Source organism: Eriocheir sinensis, unplaced genomic scaffold, assembly GCF_024679095.1.
Source record: "Eriocheir sinensis breed Jianghai 21 unplaced genomic scaffold, ASM2467909v1 Scaffold879, whole genome shotgun sequence".
NCBI classification, from domain to species: domain Eukaryota; kingdom Metazoa; phylum Arthropoda; class Malacostraca; order Decapoda; family Varunidae; genus Eriocheir; species Eriocheir sinensis.
Genome location: NW_026112251.1, coordinates 119,724 through 137,159, shown reverse-complemented (window position 1 = coordinate 137,159; position 17,436 = coordinate 119,724). Strand labels below are relative to the sequence as shown.

The following is a 17,436-nucleotide window of genomic DNA, read 5'->3' as shown; positions in this document are numbered from 1 at the left end:
TAACTCCATTACCGTTCATCGTAAAGTACCCTTCGATTCGGCGGACGTTTTTGCATGGGGTAGGTGCCCATTTCAAAGTTCATACTAAAAACTAAGCGATAAAATTCAACTTTTCTTTTTTTTTGCAAAGGGGACCATACCCCCAAACACCGTTAATTTTGCCCGGTGCGTTGCTTTCAGGCCATGAACGGCTTCCTCATCCTTTTCTACATAAGATGAAATGCCTCTGGGAAATAGAAAAAGGAATAAAGGCGTTTTTTTTCTGTAAATCAACTTCTACTATTACGTACTACTACTACTACTATATACTACTACAGGTGTTATAAAGTGAAAACAGACGTCATTATGTTCAAAAAGTAATTTATTATGACCTTTACATATCCATGCATTAACGTCAACTTTATAATATAGTCGAGGTCAAGGTTGATGTGTGTACTTTTCATGTAGGGACAAGCTGGCTGAGTACACCTTGACCCCTGACCTCCAAGATGAGCTGACTTGCAGGAATAGTTATAAGTCTACCCTCGTAAGACAACATTCAGTTAGTCAGTTATTCAGTCAGCCAGTCAGTGACAGTCAGTCCAACCGTTAAGAAAGTCAGTCAGTCTCACACACACACACACACACACACACACACACACACACACACACACACACACACACACACACAGAGAGAGAATTATAGAAGCCATGAAGAGTTTTCTGGCAAAGATGTGGTGTGCAAGAAATAGGGAATTGGAAGATTTGTAATGGATACTGCTTGTGTTGTTTTGTTTATTACAGGTTGTGCCGATACGAAGGCCTGACTCTCCAACGGGTCACCTGTGATCTTGATCTTGATCTTGATGTCACAGGTGGCTCGGGATTTCTCCCCAGCCAGGCCTTTGTACAGCAAAAGCAGGACTGCCAGCCCGCCTCGGCCCCTCAGCCCGCCCCAAGGCTCCCTCCATGGCCTCCTGCAGGGCTTGAGGTGGTCAGGCTCCCCACAGTGCTGCCCCTCGCAGTGCCAGGGCAGTGCCACACCTGTAATCTGCGGCGCCATGCCCGGACTGAGGGCGCCGCTGGACTGTGAGTGTTTGACCTTATTTTGAAGCTACTATTTGACCATCGCAGGAATTATTACACGTTTCATTAGTCTTCATTAATGAATGAGTGCCTCAAGTCATTGTTTTGGCTCTGGGCTGCCGCACATAACCTATTCCCAAAGCCTAAAAAGGACGTCAATCAGGCCTTCACGAGTGTTTTACAGGTTCAAGGTGCAGAGGAAGGGTCAAACTGCATCCAGGCTCACTAATATACCCATGCAAGTGACCCAGACTCCTAGGAAATCACATCAACACAAAACAAATTACTACAGAATCATACCCAACACACCGAATTCATCCAAAATCACACCCAACACACTCAATTGCTCCAGTGCTAACAACTGCAATATAAATGAGTGATTTTTTTTTCTTCTATTTTTCTCTCTATCTTTTGCCGTCTCTGTGTGTGTCTGTGTGTGTGTGTGTGTGTGTGTGTGTGTGTGTGTGTGTGTGTGTGTGTGTGTGTGTGTGTGTAAGGTTAGATTAGGTTAGGTTAGGTAAGGTTTGGTAAGGTTAGATTAGGTTAGGTAGGAGTAGATTAGGTTTGCTAAGGTTTTGCAAGGTCATATTAGGTTAGGTAAGGTTGGATTAGGTTAGGTAAGGATAGATTAAGCTAGATAAGGTTAGATAAGGTTTGGTAAGGATAGATTAGGTTATGCAAGGTTAGATTAGGTTAGATTACGTTAGGTAGGGTTATATTAGGTTAGGTAAGGTTAGATTAGGTTTGGTAAGGTTATATTAGGTTAGGTAGGGCTAGATTAGGTTTGGTAAGGTTAGATTAGGTTAGGTAAGGTTAGATTAGGTTTGGTAAGATTAGATTAGGTTAGGTAGGGTTAGATTAGGCTAGGTAAGGCTAGATTAGGTTAGGTAAGGTTAGATTAGGTTAGGTAAGGTTAGATTAGGTTAGGTAAGGTTAGATTAGGTTAGGTAAGGTTAGATGAGGTTTGCTAAGGTTAGATTAGGTGAGGTACGGTTAGATTAGGTTTGGTAAGGTTAGATTAGGTTTGGTAGGGTTAGATTAGGTTTGGCATGGTTAGATAAGGTTTGGTAATCCAAATCACCATTCTGCACGGAGTTGCCAGAGCCAGTGATGCCGTCGGACATAACAATAATAATAATAATAATAATCAAAATGACCGTTCTGCAGGGAGTTGCCGGAGCCAGTGCTGACGTCGGACATGATGCCACACTTTGAGGACGTAGCGATCATTCCTAACCCCAGGGAACGCGCCGAGGCCATGCGCCAGCTGATCAACCGCCTGCCACCCGCCAACCGCCTGCTGCTACAATACATGTTCAAGCATATGGGACACATCATTGCAAGGGTAACTAGGGATTTTCTTTATGGTAGTTATTTATTTGCTTTTATATTTATTTATTTTTGTTTTTTGTTTTTCTCTCTCTCTCTCTCTCTCTCTCTCTCTCTCTCTCTCTCTCTCTCTCTCTCTCTCTCTCTCTCTCTCTCTCTCTCTCTCACCACTTCAGTAATCCTCTTCCTCCCTTCGTTTTAACAGTCTCATCACCGTTTTTCATCACCATTTTTCACCACCACCACCATGTCTCTGACCCTTTAACACCATCCTTACCCCCCTCCTCCTCCTCCTCCTCCTCCTCTTCTTCCAAACCACCACCACCATCACCACCAAATCTCAACTCCATCACCCTTTCATCACCACTTTATCACCACTCAACACCAGTCGGTGGCGCCGTTTCAGGAGGTACTTTAGAGAGAAATCGAGTGCGTGCGTGCGTGCGTTCCGTGACCCCGGCCTTGTCCACGGTCCCTGTAAATACCTGTATATAACCTGTTCACCTAAGACAGACAACCCCCGGGGGCTCCCCTGTGGTCGGCCCCTCTCCCCCCGCCGTGGCCATCACCAGGGGCATTGAATTCTTTGTTAGTTTTGTACCCGTATCTCGTGACCTCCAGTGCCCCGCGTGGTGGCCTCGGCGGGGCGGTAACGGGGCGCGGCGAGGCGGAGCGGGGAGGGGTGACCCAAGACCCATATTCGTAAATTCTTGGGAAACGTATAGTGAACCCCCGAGACACTTAAGAATGCCCACCCTCCCTCCCCCGCCCCCCAGAGCAGCCCCCCGGCGTCAGGAAGGCTGGCAGCGAGCGGAGCGCTTTGTTGAGTTTCGTGGTTACGTCTTAGAAAAGAATCATTTGTTTTGTACATGTTGATGCCGATAACTCCTGATAAGACCCCGCGCTCCAAGTTACTGTAGCGGGAGGGAAGGCAGACTCAAGCCCGAATTTATAAACGTCTTGGGGCCTCAGATCGCTTGCTGGAAAAGACTACAGTAGAAGTTGCTCTGGGATTTTCATGGACTGTTTTGTGACCCTGGTGATAGCTTGACACGACCTCTACGCCTTCAACGGTAAAGTCACCCAAGAAAACCCGGTCAATCTTCCCTGTGCCTGTTGGAAAAGCCTCTCGTGGAAGGTGCTCTGGGCTTTTCATGGACTGTTTTGTGACCCCGGTGATATCTTGACATGAAAAATTACCCTATATTTATCCATCATTTTCTCAGATTAAAACTAGCTCTAACTCACTCTACCATACACTAAAATGTAAGCCAACAATCCCTCTCTCTAATCCACCCACCCCAGACTCTCTACCCTCCCTCACTTTAGAGCTATCTCACTTTTTCTCAGACAGTGTCACTCACCCACTGATTTTAGACCTATTTAGCCTATCTTTAACCCTCATTTTCTCACATTATTAACACGAACTCTGCACCTTGAACGGGAAACTCACCCCCCGTGAAGACCAGTTAATCTCCTCCGTGGCCTTGAAAAACAGTCGTAATTGAACCCCGAGACGTTTAGGAATGCGACCCTCAGAGCAGTGTCACCATGGAGGTAGAATTGGTGGAGGTGACATCAGCCCAATTAAGTGAATCCGCCCGAGCTGTCATTTTTACGGCCAGGTGTCAGGTCTCAAGTCAAACTCGCCCACCCCCTTCTTTTGGCAGTAAATTTGACAGTTCGTCGGCTTCACCTCAAGGAAGGGGGTTAGCGGGCCCGCCAATCCTACCTCCATGGTGTGAGGTTATCAGCGGCGTCAGCACATCGCTCATTCTTACATTTTCCTGCCGAGATGTTTTAGCGTCACCAGCGGCACATCTTTCCTCGGCCAAGACAATAACGATTCCTCATAATAAGCTTTTCTATGGTAACTTGTACATAGCGAGACAGCCTCACCCTCCCCTCAGCGTTCAGACCCGGGGCGACACTTCGACAACCCGCCACTCAACCACCACACAGCCGCGCTCAGCCACAACCCAGCAACCACAGACACGGAGAGTGTTTGGAGAGTTCTTGGGTGAGTTTGGGGTGCTTTGAAGGGTCAGCGCGCCCCTGGATGAGGTGGTGGTGCGCTGAGCGGGGCTGTTTTGCGGGGGCTGGCGGCGGAGGCTGCGACCACAGTACGCCCCGAGCCACGTCACACACACACACACACACACACACACACACACACACACACACACACACACACACACACACACAGCCGTAAGTTTCTTAATGTACTCTTATCTTGTACAGAGTAAACAACAACAACAACAACCATTTTCAACTTAATTTCATAGATGTGTAATAATTTTTAAAAAAATCTGCACAGTGAATTTGTCCCCGTGTGCGTGTGTGTGTGTGTGTGTGTGTGTGTGTGTGTGTGTGTGTGTGTGTGTGTGTGTGTGTTCATCTCTCACCCATATCACCACACAAAAGGTATGTCAACGTATCTATATAATCTGTGTAAACCCCTTGATATATACATTCACTCAGTCACTATAGGCCATAATGCATATAAACACCCCTATCAGTAACCACCTAACTACCATCAGCCTCACCACTTGTTAACTACCCCGCCTTGTTACGTGATGAACAGCATCTTGTCAGCCGTCCCAGCCTCTCGTCACCCTATCCCCGCTGGACTCTGGGTAAAGACGTGACCAACCCCCAGCCTCCAGCCTCTTGTCACACCTCCAAGCCTTTCCCCGCTGGACATTGCTTCGAGACGTGATGAACAACAACAGCCTCCAGCATCTGCCACACCTCCGAGCCTCTCTCCTCGTCATTTGCCCGGTGGACCCTGGACGAGGAGGACGTGAGGAAGAGGAGGTGAAGATGAAGACGAGGAATAAGTGGTGAGTGTTGGCTTATACTTATAATAGTGTTGGTATAAGTAGAAGTAGTAGTAGTATGTCAGACTTCTCTACGATTTGTTATGTAATATGCTATAATTACAACTACTACTACTACTACTGTTTAATGTGTGTTGTGATAATTATAAGTGGTGATTTTGGTGTTGAGGGAGAAGACAGGGAGGTGGGGGAGGGGGGGGGTAGATGCTTATTGTATGGTCGTGGTGGTGGTGATGAACTAGAACATGTGGTAATGAGATTGGTGTGTGGATGGGTAGGTGGTGGTGTTTGGTGTTGACTGGTGATATAACAAGCCAAGTGGTGGTGGTGGTGGAGGTGGTGATGGGTGGTGGTGATGAGACTGGTATTGACGGTGATGAGATTTGAACTAGAACATGTGGTGATGGTGGTGGTGGTGATGGTGGTGGTGGTGATATCTACTATACATATCAGACCCTATGACATGCCGTTTTTCGCAAATATCTTTCACACGAAGACTCGGATCAGCATGGGACTTTGGCACAGATTGTTTCACACACTCCGCTAATTTTTGACGCTATTGTGCAATGCCAGATGCGGTTAATTATGGCGTTTACTCCTGACTGTGATGGCAACACCTGCGTGAGCCACTTACACATTCGAACAGGTGAGGCGAGACGTATTTGTGACATGTATCCACCACCTACCTCCACCCCTGGCTTCCCCTACTCCCATCCTTCCCTTTCCTTCCCTCCTCCTTCTCCCCCGCACTCTCTCCCCCCGCCCTCTTTCTCCCCCATACCTCCCCCCACCCCCCCACCCCTCTCTCTCTCTCTCTCTCTCTCTCTCTCTCTCTCTCTCTCTCTCTCTCTCTCTCTCTCTCTCTCTCTCTCTCTCTCTCTCTCTCTCTCTCTCTCTCTCTCTCTCTCTCTCTCTCTCTCTCTCTCTCTCTCTCTCTCTCTCTCTCTCTCTCTCTCTCTCTCTCTCTCTCTCTCTCTCTCTCTCTCTCTGTGTGTACAGTCGTCACAAAAACTATCGGTGCAGTATAAGCACGAATCATTCTGACAGCACGGAACGAAAGACAGTGAAAAGAGGTGGCCGACTTGATGCATGTTGGTAGCTCTGCTGTGAGGTGAATGCCATAATTCACCAGCCAGCTTGATACCACATACTGGTTCACTTGTGTTTACGTATAATGGCCAATCTGCGTTCGTTGATAATGCAACAAGATATTGTCACGTGGTTTTTACGGTAACACTTTCATGTGGTAAAACATATCTACACATCACCTATGAAATGAGGTATGTGAAGTATACATGGTAGTCGAATACGGTCATGCATAAAATATAGCCTTTATTACTCATAGTAGTAATTATGCTGTTTTAATACTACTATAGTCGAATCCACGATAACTGGCGGAGATTTTCATTTTAAGGTTGGACTCGCGGACTTGGCGTCATTGCTTGAGTGACGGTCTCCGCACCGCTCATTGGCTGTTGTTTACTACGTAGATCTAAGCTACGGCAATTTCGCTTGGCATGACATAGCCTACTATTTATCGCTTTTTGCTATCTCTTAAAATCAAAATGCATTAACCTGCTCTCTGTTTTAATGTGTGTGTGTGTGTGTGTGTGTGTGTGTGTGTGTGTGTGTGTGTGTGTGTGTGTGTGTCATGGTAAGGGCAGCAGGTGTTGTGTGGCATTTAAACAAATGCATATTGTAAAACTCGCTCTGTTTGACGCTATAAAAAAAGGTGGGGCATACGTTGTAACAGCGCTTAGCCACGGAGCTCATCTCCGCCGCATTGGCCTTGTGGTGGGTATGAACCCGCTACCCCGGGCCACATGGCCACTGTGACATCCGGGTTACCACAATTCACCTTCCCGGGAAGCTGGGACACAATCCGTATACCTGATACCCGGTCCATTCACTGCTGGGTGGACAGGGTCAAGGGATAAAGAGACAGCCCATCTAACTCTGCTCCGGCCGGGGACTGAACCCGGGATCTCTAGGTTGTGAGCCGAGCGCGCTACCATTTACACCATGGAGCTCCCGTTATTTGCGTAATAAATTTATTAACTTTTAAAATCAAAACTATTGATATATGAATGTAGTTATTTTTATTATCCCTCTTCCTTATGATTATTTATTAGTTTATTACCCACATATATTAGATCTTTTAGGAATAATGATAGGACGATGAGAAATGTGAAGGTTCTTGCCGTAGAGCAATGTTTCCGTTATGACTCCATATCATCAATACACATTATGACTATGCCAAGCCAAAAAACATCCAAAGCACTTTATAGCAGAAAAAAAATGAAGAATGCATAGTTTCAACACTCGCTTCAGTCGCTGCCTGCTGGACATTGTCCATTCACGTGCAGTTCTGACTCCATTAAGGCCCGTCCACACGACGGCTAAAGAAAACTGCACGGCGTCTGGCCCGAGTCACATTCGCCTGCCTACTGTCTGCCTTGGATTGTTTGATCTGGTAACACAGTTTCAAAGCGAGAGGAAGGGTATTTTTTCTTGTTACGAATTGTTTCAGATGAATTTCTAATGGTTCACAAGGCACACAATACCTAAGTTAAGAATTGGCAAATGAGCGTGCCGTATCAGCACATATGCAATATCACGTTCGCGAGTCCACCCCTGAAAAAAAATCACCTAATTCTCGTGGAACAGACTTTTTATAGCAGTAGGTTTGCTATTATACTACTTCTAGGGTAAATATAACAACGCGTGTTTCATTATCTTTATTAATATACATCAGTAAGACGTATAGGCACCACCTGCAGCTAAGACAGCATTCAGCCGTTTAGGCATGGATGCCACCAACGCACTAGTTATATCTTGACCAGGTGGACGACGGAGGTGCTCCCATGCTTGCATTGCACTTCTGACGACAGCATCACGGTTCCTTCCCCTGTCCTGCTCAGGCATATGTCGGACCATTGCTGCCCAGACGTGCTCGATGGGGTTGAGGTCTGGTGATTTGGGAGGATGTGGCATCAGAGTGACGTGTGGATGTCGGCCAAACCACTCTCTAACAACCTGGCGTGTGGATTGGGCTGTTATCCTGGAGAAGGTAGAAAGGCTCCCGTCGGGGAACAGCAATGCCTCTACCGTGGGAAGAAGGACCTCCTCCAGGATTTCAACATACTTATCACCTGTTAAATATCGGTCCAACATCAGCCAACTCTCCAACGCCACTGGCATGCATCCATCCAAATAACCCAGCAGAGACACGCCCGCTCCTCCTGGTAGCAATTACATTTCCAATGTCGTATCTGAAACATTATAACTATTTATGAACTAGTCACATAAAACCTTCTGTAACCGGTATTGAGTAGTAGTAGACAAGACAGACAACACAAATCTGTTCGGGTGGCTACAGGCACCTGTAGAAACAACCAACTAGTTTAAGTGTCCATGAGAGAGAGAGAGAGAGAGAGAGAGAGAGAGAGAGAGAGAGAGAGAGAGAGAGAGAGAGAGAGAGAGAGACAGAGACAGAGACAGAGACAGAGACAGAGAGAGAGAGAGAGAGAGAGAGAGAGACTAACCTGGTGCCACATTTCCGCCAAACATATTGTGCTGCTGATGTGCCATCTGAGTAGAAAGTCTTTTCATCAGAAAAGACTACATTCTCCCAAAAGTCTGCTGGCATGTCAGCATACTCGAGCGTATACTCCATGCGCTGCTCCATGTTACGCTCGCTTAGTTTCTGCTTTGTGGCTGGCCTCCGACCTCGGAAATTCCTGTTGTGAAGCCTGTTCCGAATGGTCTGAGTGCTGCACTGCAGACCCTGCTCACGGCGAATGTTGACAGCAGGTGTGAATGGGTCCTCATCGATGGCGTTATTTATGGCCTAGATATAAAACCACAAACACCCAATCAGTATGGTAAGGTGAATGGTGAACAGCAACACGAGATATTATATTACAACACATTACCCTATCCAGTTATTGTCACCATGTTACTATTTACATTATTAGTACAGACTAATATTCTACTACAGAATGTAATATTCTACTGTAGAATATTATATCCTTAACCTGGTCTTCGGCTGCGGAGGTGCAGCGTGGGCGCCCGACTCGTGGCATGTCCTCTGTAGCACCAGTGTCTGCGTGCCGCCGAATCCACCGTGCTGCTGTGTTCCGGTGAATACCAAGCTCACGGGCAATACCAGTTATGGTAAAACCCCTAGCATGGAGGGCTACGATAGCCCCTCGCGTCGCCTGCGGTGTTTCCATGTTGACTGGCATGGCCATGGTACGAAGATAACCACATTAACATCCTGTCAGTCTTTGAAACGTTTCGGATTTGGGTTGAAATGTTTCGGATCTGAGTTATGAAACAATCGCTTGTGGTTCGAATCTTGCAGAGAAGCCACAGTCAGGCGTGCCAACCCTCCCACAATATCAGCGGATGCTCGAATGTTTACAGTAGTCATCGCACCCCTTATGCACCGATATTTTTTGTGACGACTGTACATGCGATGTGAAGCGTTGCACACATATGACTTGTCTACAATGGCGGATAACTCGAAAGTATATGCTAAGTATGGTCTGGTGTTTTATGCACACGACCCTGATTCCTGTTCCAGCGTAACTGGATGTTGCTTAAGTGCTGTATGAGGTTTTTTGGGGCAATTATACAACCATTGAAAGTTATACGAGTATATGAACCTCCTTCCCACAGGTTACGTTCAGCGTATGACGGAATGAAGCACGTAGCTGACGCTTGATCATTTATAGGAAATCGCGTAGGAGACGGAAAGGAATAAGGCTGGAATTGAAGCGGGAATTCATTGCAGAGTAAAAACGTGAAACGAAATAGGAGAAATATATGAATAATTTATTCTGATGTTAGGAAAAGACTGCCATACGATATGTGTCCATGTAGATATGTTAAAAAGTCTTGGCAAACAAAAATAGATAGCGAGTACATATATGATGGCTGGACTAATAATTTACGACTAGGAGAGAGAGAGAGAGAGAGAGAGAGAGAGAGAGAGAGAGAGAGAGATTAGCTAAAACACACACACACACACACACACACACACAACCCCGCACGCAGGCATATACCTCCTCCTCCTCCTCCTCCTTTTCCTCCTCCTCCTCCTCCTCTTCCCCCTCCTCTTCCTCCTTCTCTTCTTCCTCTTCCTCCTCCTTCTCTTCTTCCTCCTTCTCCTCCTCCTCTTCCTCCTCCTCCTCCTCTTCCTCCTCCTCCTCCTCCTCCTCTTCCTCCTCCTCCTCTTCCTCCTCCTCCTCCTCCTCCTCCTCCTCCTCCTCCTCCTCCTCCTCCTCCTCCTCCTCCTCCTCCTCCTCCTCCTCTTCCTCCTCCTCCTCCTCCTGCTTCTCCTCCTCCTTCTCTTTCTCCTCCTCCTCCTCCTCCATCTCTTCTTCCTCCTCCTCCTTCTCCTCCTCCTCCTCTTCTTCCTCCTTCTCCTCCTCCTCTTCCTCCTCCTCCTACTCTTCCTCTTCCTCCTCCTCCTCTTCCTCCTCCTCCTCTTCCTCCTCCTCCTACTACTACTATTCCTCCTTCTCCTCCTCATTCTCTTCTTCCTCCTACTCCTCCTCCTCCTTTTCTTCTTCATCCACTTCCTCCTCCTCCTCCTCCTCCTCCACTTCCTCTTCCTTTACCTCCCCCTTCTTCCACTTCATACCCCCAAACACCGTTAATTTAGACCGGACCGTTCATTTCAGGTCATGAACGGCTTCCTCATCCTTTTCTACATAAGGTGAAATGCCTCGGGGAAATAAAAAAAACAAGAGAAGCGTTTTTTTTATGGAAATCAACAAAAATCAACAAAAATTCATGATAGTTAGATGCAAATATACCCGCTACTTTTTATCTTAGAGCAATTCTCAGTGTACCAGTCCATTCGTCGGAGTTTTCGGCATCGATTAGGTACCCTTTGCAAACTTCAGACTAAAAAATAAGAGAGAAATATCAATTTTTCCATACATGTCCACACAACACCCAACCTTATCAATTCCTGTTACCTTAACCTAACCTAACCTAACTCGATTTCACGAATTAGGTTACACTAAGAAAACAGCAATTCATAAGATAGGGTCTTTTGTCATGGCTCAAAAGAAGAAGAGGAAGAAGACCCTGCTCCGCGGTGCAGTGGTTACAGTGCATAGCTCCTTTATATGGCCTCAAAAAGAGGAAGAAGATCTACATACTAGAATTCGGAAATAGGTCATATGGGCTGTCGAGTAGTGGGTTAATGGGCTCAGTGAATTCCGTGCTGATAATCAGAGGGGGCGGGAGGCTAGGGTCAGGGGGGGGGGCTAATGGGAGTAGTTTGAATTCGTAATTAAGTCATGTTCGGTGTGGAATAGGGGTTAAATGGGGTCACTTAATTGCGTGCTGATAATTAAAGGGGGAGGGGGTTAACGGTAATGGAGGGGGAGGGTAATGGGAGTAGGTGGAATTCGTAATTAGCTCATGTTCGGTGGCGAATAAGGGGGAAATGTGCTCAGTAAATTGCGTGCTGATAATTAAAAGGGGCGGGGGTTAACGGTAACGGGGGGGGGGGATAATGGGAGTAGGTGGAGTTCGTTATCAGGTCATGTTCGGTGGCGAATAAGGGGTAAATGGGCTCTGTAAATTGTGTGGTGATGATCAGAGGTGGCGGGGGGTTAGGGTAATGGGGGGGACTATTGGGAGTAGGTGGAATTCGTAATTAGGTCATGTTCGGTGGCAAATACGGGGTAAATGGGGTCAGTAAATTGTGTGGTGATGATCAGAGGCGGCGGGGGGTTAGGGTAAGAGGGGGGGGGCTATTGGGAGTAGGTGGAATTCGTAATTAGGTCATGTTCAGTATCGAATAGGGAGTAAATGGGGTCAGTAAATTGCGTGCTGATAATTAAAGGGGGCGGGGATGAAAAGTAATGTGGGTGGGCTAATGGGAATAGGTGGAATTCGAGAAGAGGTCATGTCAGGTGTCGAAGAGGGAATCAATCGAGTCAGTAATTTACGTGGTGATACTTAAAGGGGGATCAGGTTGATGGTAATGGGGGGGGATGGGCGTAATGGGAGTAGGTGGAATACGAAAATGACTTCATTTTATTTTTTTATATAAAAATAGCGGAATAAAATACATCGTAAAATGACAATAACTCCATTACCGTTCATCGTTAAGCAATTCTGAAAGTACCCTTCGATTCGGCGGACGTTTCTGCATGGGGTAGGTGCCCATTTCAAAGTTCATACTAAAAACTAAGCGATAAAATTAATCTTTTCTTGTTTTTCGCAAAGGGGACCATACCCCCAAACACCGTTAATTTTGCCCGGGGCGTTGTTTTCAGGCCTTGAACGGCTTCCTCATCCTTTTCTACATAAGATGAAATGTCTCTGGGGAATAAGAAAAGGAATAAAAGCTTTTTTTTTCTGTAAATCAAAAAAATCCCCGAACATTCCCGATAGTTATATGCAAACATATCCGTTAGTTTTTATCTTAGAGCAATTCTGAGTGTACCATTCGATTCGTCGGAGTTTTCTGCATCGATTAGGTACCCTTGGCAAAGTTCAGAGTAAAAACTAGGCGAGAAATATCACATTTTACATACACGTCGACACAACACCCAACCTTATGATTTCTTGTTCCCTTACCTTAACCTAACTCGATTTCACGAGTTAGGTTAGAGTAAGAAAACAGCAATTCATAAGATTGGGTGTTGTGTGATGGGTCAAAAGAAGAAGAGGAAGAAGACCTTGTTCCGCGATGCAGTGGTTACCGTGCATAGCTCCGTTATAAGGACTCAAGAGGAGGAAGAAGATCTAGATGCTAGAATTCGGAAATAGGTCATATGGGGTGTCGAGTAGGGGGTTAATGGGGTCAGTATATTGCGTGGTGATAATTAGAGGGGATGGGGGTTCATGATAATGTGGGGGGTGCTAATGGGAGTAGGTGGAATTCGTAATTAGGTCATGTTCGGTATCGAATAAGGGGTAAATGGGGTCAGTAAATTGCTTGGTGATATTTAAAGGGGGCGGGGGTTAACGGTAATGGGGGGGCTAATGGGAGTAGGTGAAACTCGAAAATAGGTCATGTGAGGTGTCGAATACTGGTTAAATGGGGTCAGTAAATTGCGTGGTGATAATTAAAGGGGGCGGGGGTTAACGGTAATTGGGGGGTGCTAATGGGAGTAGGTGAAACTCGAAAATAGGTCATGTGAGGTGTCGAATACTGGGTAAATGGGGTCAGTAAATTGCGTGGTGATAATCAGAGGGGGCGGAGGGTTAGGGTAAGGGGGGGGGCTACTGGGAGTAGGTGGAATTCGTAATTAGGTCATGTTCGGTGTCGAATAGGGAGTAAATGGGGTCAGTAAATTGCGTGGTGATAAATAAAGGGGGCGAGGGTGAAAAGTAATGGGGGGGGGCTAATGGGAATAGGTGGAATTCGAAAATAGGTCACATCAGGTGTCGAATAGGGAATAAATCGGGTCAGTAATTTACATGGTGATAATTAAAGGGGGATGAGGTTGATGGTAGCGGGTGGGTGGGGTTCACCATGGACCGATCATGTACTAGACTCGTGGTATGAGTTCACCACGGCCTAATCATGTGCTGGACTCGTGATATGTGTTCACCACGGCCTGATCATGTGCTAGCCTCGTAATATCTACTTCCTCCTTTTCTTCCTCCTCTTCCTCTTCCTCCTCCTCCTTTTCCTCCTCCTCTTCCTCTTCTTCATCCACTTCCTCCTCTTCCTCCTCTTCCTCCTCCTCTTCCTCTTCTTCAACTACTTCCTCTTCCTCCTCCTCCTCCTCCTCCTCTTCCTCCTCTTCCTCTTCCTCCTCATCCTTCTCCTCTTCCTCCTCTTCCTCCTCCTCCTTCTTCTCCTCCTCCTCCTTCTTCTCTTCCTCCTCCTCCTCCTCCTCCTCCATCTCTTCTTCTTCCTCCTCCTCCTCCTCCTCCTCCTCCTCCTCCTCCTCCTTCTTCCTCCTCCTCCTCCTCCTTCTTTTCTTCCTCCTCCTTCCTTTCTTCCTCCTCCTCCTCCTCCTCCTCCTCCTCCTCCTCTTCCTCTTCCTCTTCCTCCTCCTCTTATTCCCTTTCTTCCTCTTCCTCCTCTTCCTCCTCCTTTTCCTCCTCCTACTTCTCCTTCTCTTCCTCCTCCTCCTCCTCCTCCTCCTCCTCTTCGTCCTCCTTCCTCCTCCTTCCTCCCCTCATTCCTACTACTTCTTCCTTTTCTTCCTTCTCTTCCTCTTCCTCCTCCTCCTTTTCCTCCTCCTCTTCCTCTTCTTCATCCACTTCCTCCACTTCCTCCTCTTCCTCCTCTTCCTCCTCCTCTTCCTCCTCCTCTTCCTCTTCCTCCTCCTCCTCCTCCTCCTCCTCCTCTTCCTCCTCTTCCTCCTCCTCCTCTTCCTCCTCCTCCTCCTCCTCCTCCTCCTCCTCTTCCATCTCTTCTTCCTCCTCCTCCTCTTCCTCCTCCTCTCCCTCTTCCTCTTTTTCATCCACTCCCATTTCCTCCTCCTCCTCCTCCTCTTCCTCTTCCTCCTCCTCCTCCTCGTCCTCCTCCTCTTCCTCCTCCTCTTCCTCTTCCTCTTTTTCATCCACTCCCATTTCCTCCTCCTCCTCCTCCTCCTCCTCTTCCTCCTCGTCCTCCTCCTCTTCCTCCTCCTCTTCCTCTTCCTCTTTTTCATCCACTCCCATTTCCTCCTCCTCCTCCTCCTCTTCCTCTTCCTCCTCCTCCTCCTCTTCCTTCTCCTCTTCTTCCTCCTCTTCCTCTTCCTTTTCCACTTTCTCCCCCCTCCTCTTTGCTTTTCGCAGAGGGGACCATATCCCAAACAACGTTAATTTTGCCCGGAGCGTTGCTTTCAGGCCATGAACGGCTTCCTCATCCTTTTCTACATAAGATGAAATGCCTATGGGAAATAAAAAGAATGAATTAAAGCGTTTTTTTTTTATGTAAATCAAAAAAATCACCGAAGATTCTGAGAGTTATTTGCACATATATCCGCTATTTTTTGTCTAAGAGCAATTCTAAGTGTACCATTCGATTCGTCGGAGTTTTCTGTATCAATTAGGTACCCTTTGCAAAGTTCAGAGTAAGAACTAAGCGAGAAATATCGCTTTTTCCATACATGTCGACACAACACCCAACCTTATGAATTGCTGTTCCCTTACCTTAACCTAACTCGATTTCACGAGTTAGGTTAGAGTAAGAAAAAGGCAATTCATAAGATTGGGTGTTGTGTGATGGGTCAAAAGAAGAAGAGGAAGAAGACCTTGCTCCGCGATGCAGTGGTTACTGTGCACAGCTCCGTTATAAGGCCTCAAGAAGAGGAAGAAGATCTACATACTAGAATTCGGAAATAGGTCATATGGGGTGTCGAGTAGGGTGTTAATGGTGTCAGTAAAGTGCGTGGTGATAATTAGAGGGGGCGGGGGTTAGTAATAAGTGGGGGAGGGTTAATGGGAGTAGGTAGAATTCGTAATTAGGTCATGTTCGGTGGCGAATAATGGGTAAATGGGGTCAGTAAATTGCCCGCTGATAATTAAAAGGGGCGGGGGTTAACGGTAATGTGGGGGGGGGGGCTAATGGGAGTAGGTGAAACTCGAAATTAGGTCATGTGAGGTGTCGAATAATGGGTAAATGGGGTCAGTAAATTGCGTCCTGATAATCAAAGGGGGCGGGGGGTTAGGGTGAGGGGGGGGGGCTGTTGAGAGTAGGTGGAATTCGTAATTAGGTCATGTTCGGTATCGAATAAGGGGTAAATGGGGTCAGTAAATAACGTGGTGATAATTAAAGAGAGCGGGGCTTAACGGTAATTCGGGAGGGGCTTATGGGACTAGGTGAAACTCGAAAATAGGTCATGTGAGGTGTCGAATACTTGGTAAATGGGGTCAGTAAATTGCGTGGTGATAATCAGAGGGGGCTGGGGGTTAGGGTAAGGGAGGGGGCTATTGGGAGTAGGTGGAATTCGTAATTAGGTCATATTCGGTGTCGAGTAGGGAGTAAATGGGGTCAGCAAACTGCATGGTGATAATTAAAGGGGGCGGGGGTGAAAAATAATCGCAGGGAGCTAATTGGAATAGGTGGAATTCGAGAATAGATCATGTCAGGTGTCAAATAGGGAATAAATCGGGTCAGTAATTTACATGGTGATAATTAAAGGGGGATCAGGTTGATGGTAACGGGGGGGGGTTCTAATGGGAGTAGGTGGAATACGGAAATGACATCATTTTTTTTTTTTATTTATATAAAAATAGCCAATAAATTACATCGTAAAATGACAATAACTCCATTAGCGTTCATCGTAAAGCAATTCTGAAAGTACCCTTCGATTCGGCGGACGTTTCTGCATGGGGTAGGTGCCCATTTCAAAGTTCATACTAAAAACTAAGTGATAAAATTAATCTTTTCTTGTTTTTCGCAAAGGGGACCATACCCCCAAACACCGTTAATTTTGCCCGGGGCGTTGTTTTCAGGCCATGAACGGCTTCCTCATCCTTTTCTACATAAGATGAAATGATTCTGGGAAATAGGAAAAGGAATAAAAGCATTTTTTTTCTGTAAATCAAAAAAGTCCCCGAACATTCCCGATAGTTATATGCAAATATATCCGTTAGTTTTTATCTTAGAGCAATTCTGAGTGTACCATTCGATTCGTCGGAGATTTCTGCATCGATTAGGTACCCTTTGCAAAGTTCAGAGTAAAAACTAAGCGAGAAATATCACATTTTCCATACACGTCGACACAACACCCAACCTTATGATTTCTTGTTCCCTTACTTTAACCTAACTCGATTTCACGAGTTAGGTTAGAGTAAGAAAACAGCAATTCATAAGATTGGGTGTTGTGTGATGGGTCAAAAGAAGAAGAGGAAAAAGACCTTGCTCCGCGATGCAGTGGTTACCGTGCATAGCTCCGTTATAAGGCCTCAAGAAGAGAAAGAATATCTAAATGCTACAATTTGGAAATAGGTCATATGGGGTGTCGAGTGGAGGGTTAATGGGGTCAGTAAATTGCGTGGTGATAATTAGATAGGGCAGGGGTTCATGATAATATGGGGGGGGCTAATGGGAGTAATTGGAATTCGTCATTAGGTCATGCTCAGTATCGAAAAAAGGGTGATTGGGGTCAGTAAATTGAGTGGTGATAGTTAAAGGGGGAGGGGGTTAACGGTAATTGGGGAATGCTAATGGGAGTAAGCAAAACTCTAAAATAGGTCATGTGAGGTGTCGAATACTGGGTAAATG

The 17,436-nt window shown here is 46.4% G+C and overlaps 1 protein-coding gene across 1 annotated transcript in view; it reads left to right on the top strand.

Annotated features, from left to right (window-relative positions):
• The first annotated feature begins 759 nt into the window (after positions 1-759).
• Positions 760-17,436, top strand: part of LOC126994798 (SH3 domain-binding protein 1-like) — an 80,509-nt gene continuing 63,832 nt past the window's right edge. Inside the window, exon 1 of the mRNA XM_050854081.1 lies at positions 760-1,068. The gene's annotated coding sequence lies outside the window, so the exon portion shown is untranslated. The remainder of the gene's footprint in view (positions 1,069-17,436) is intronic.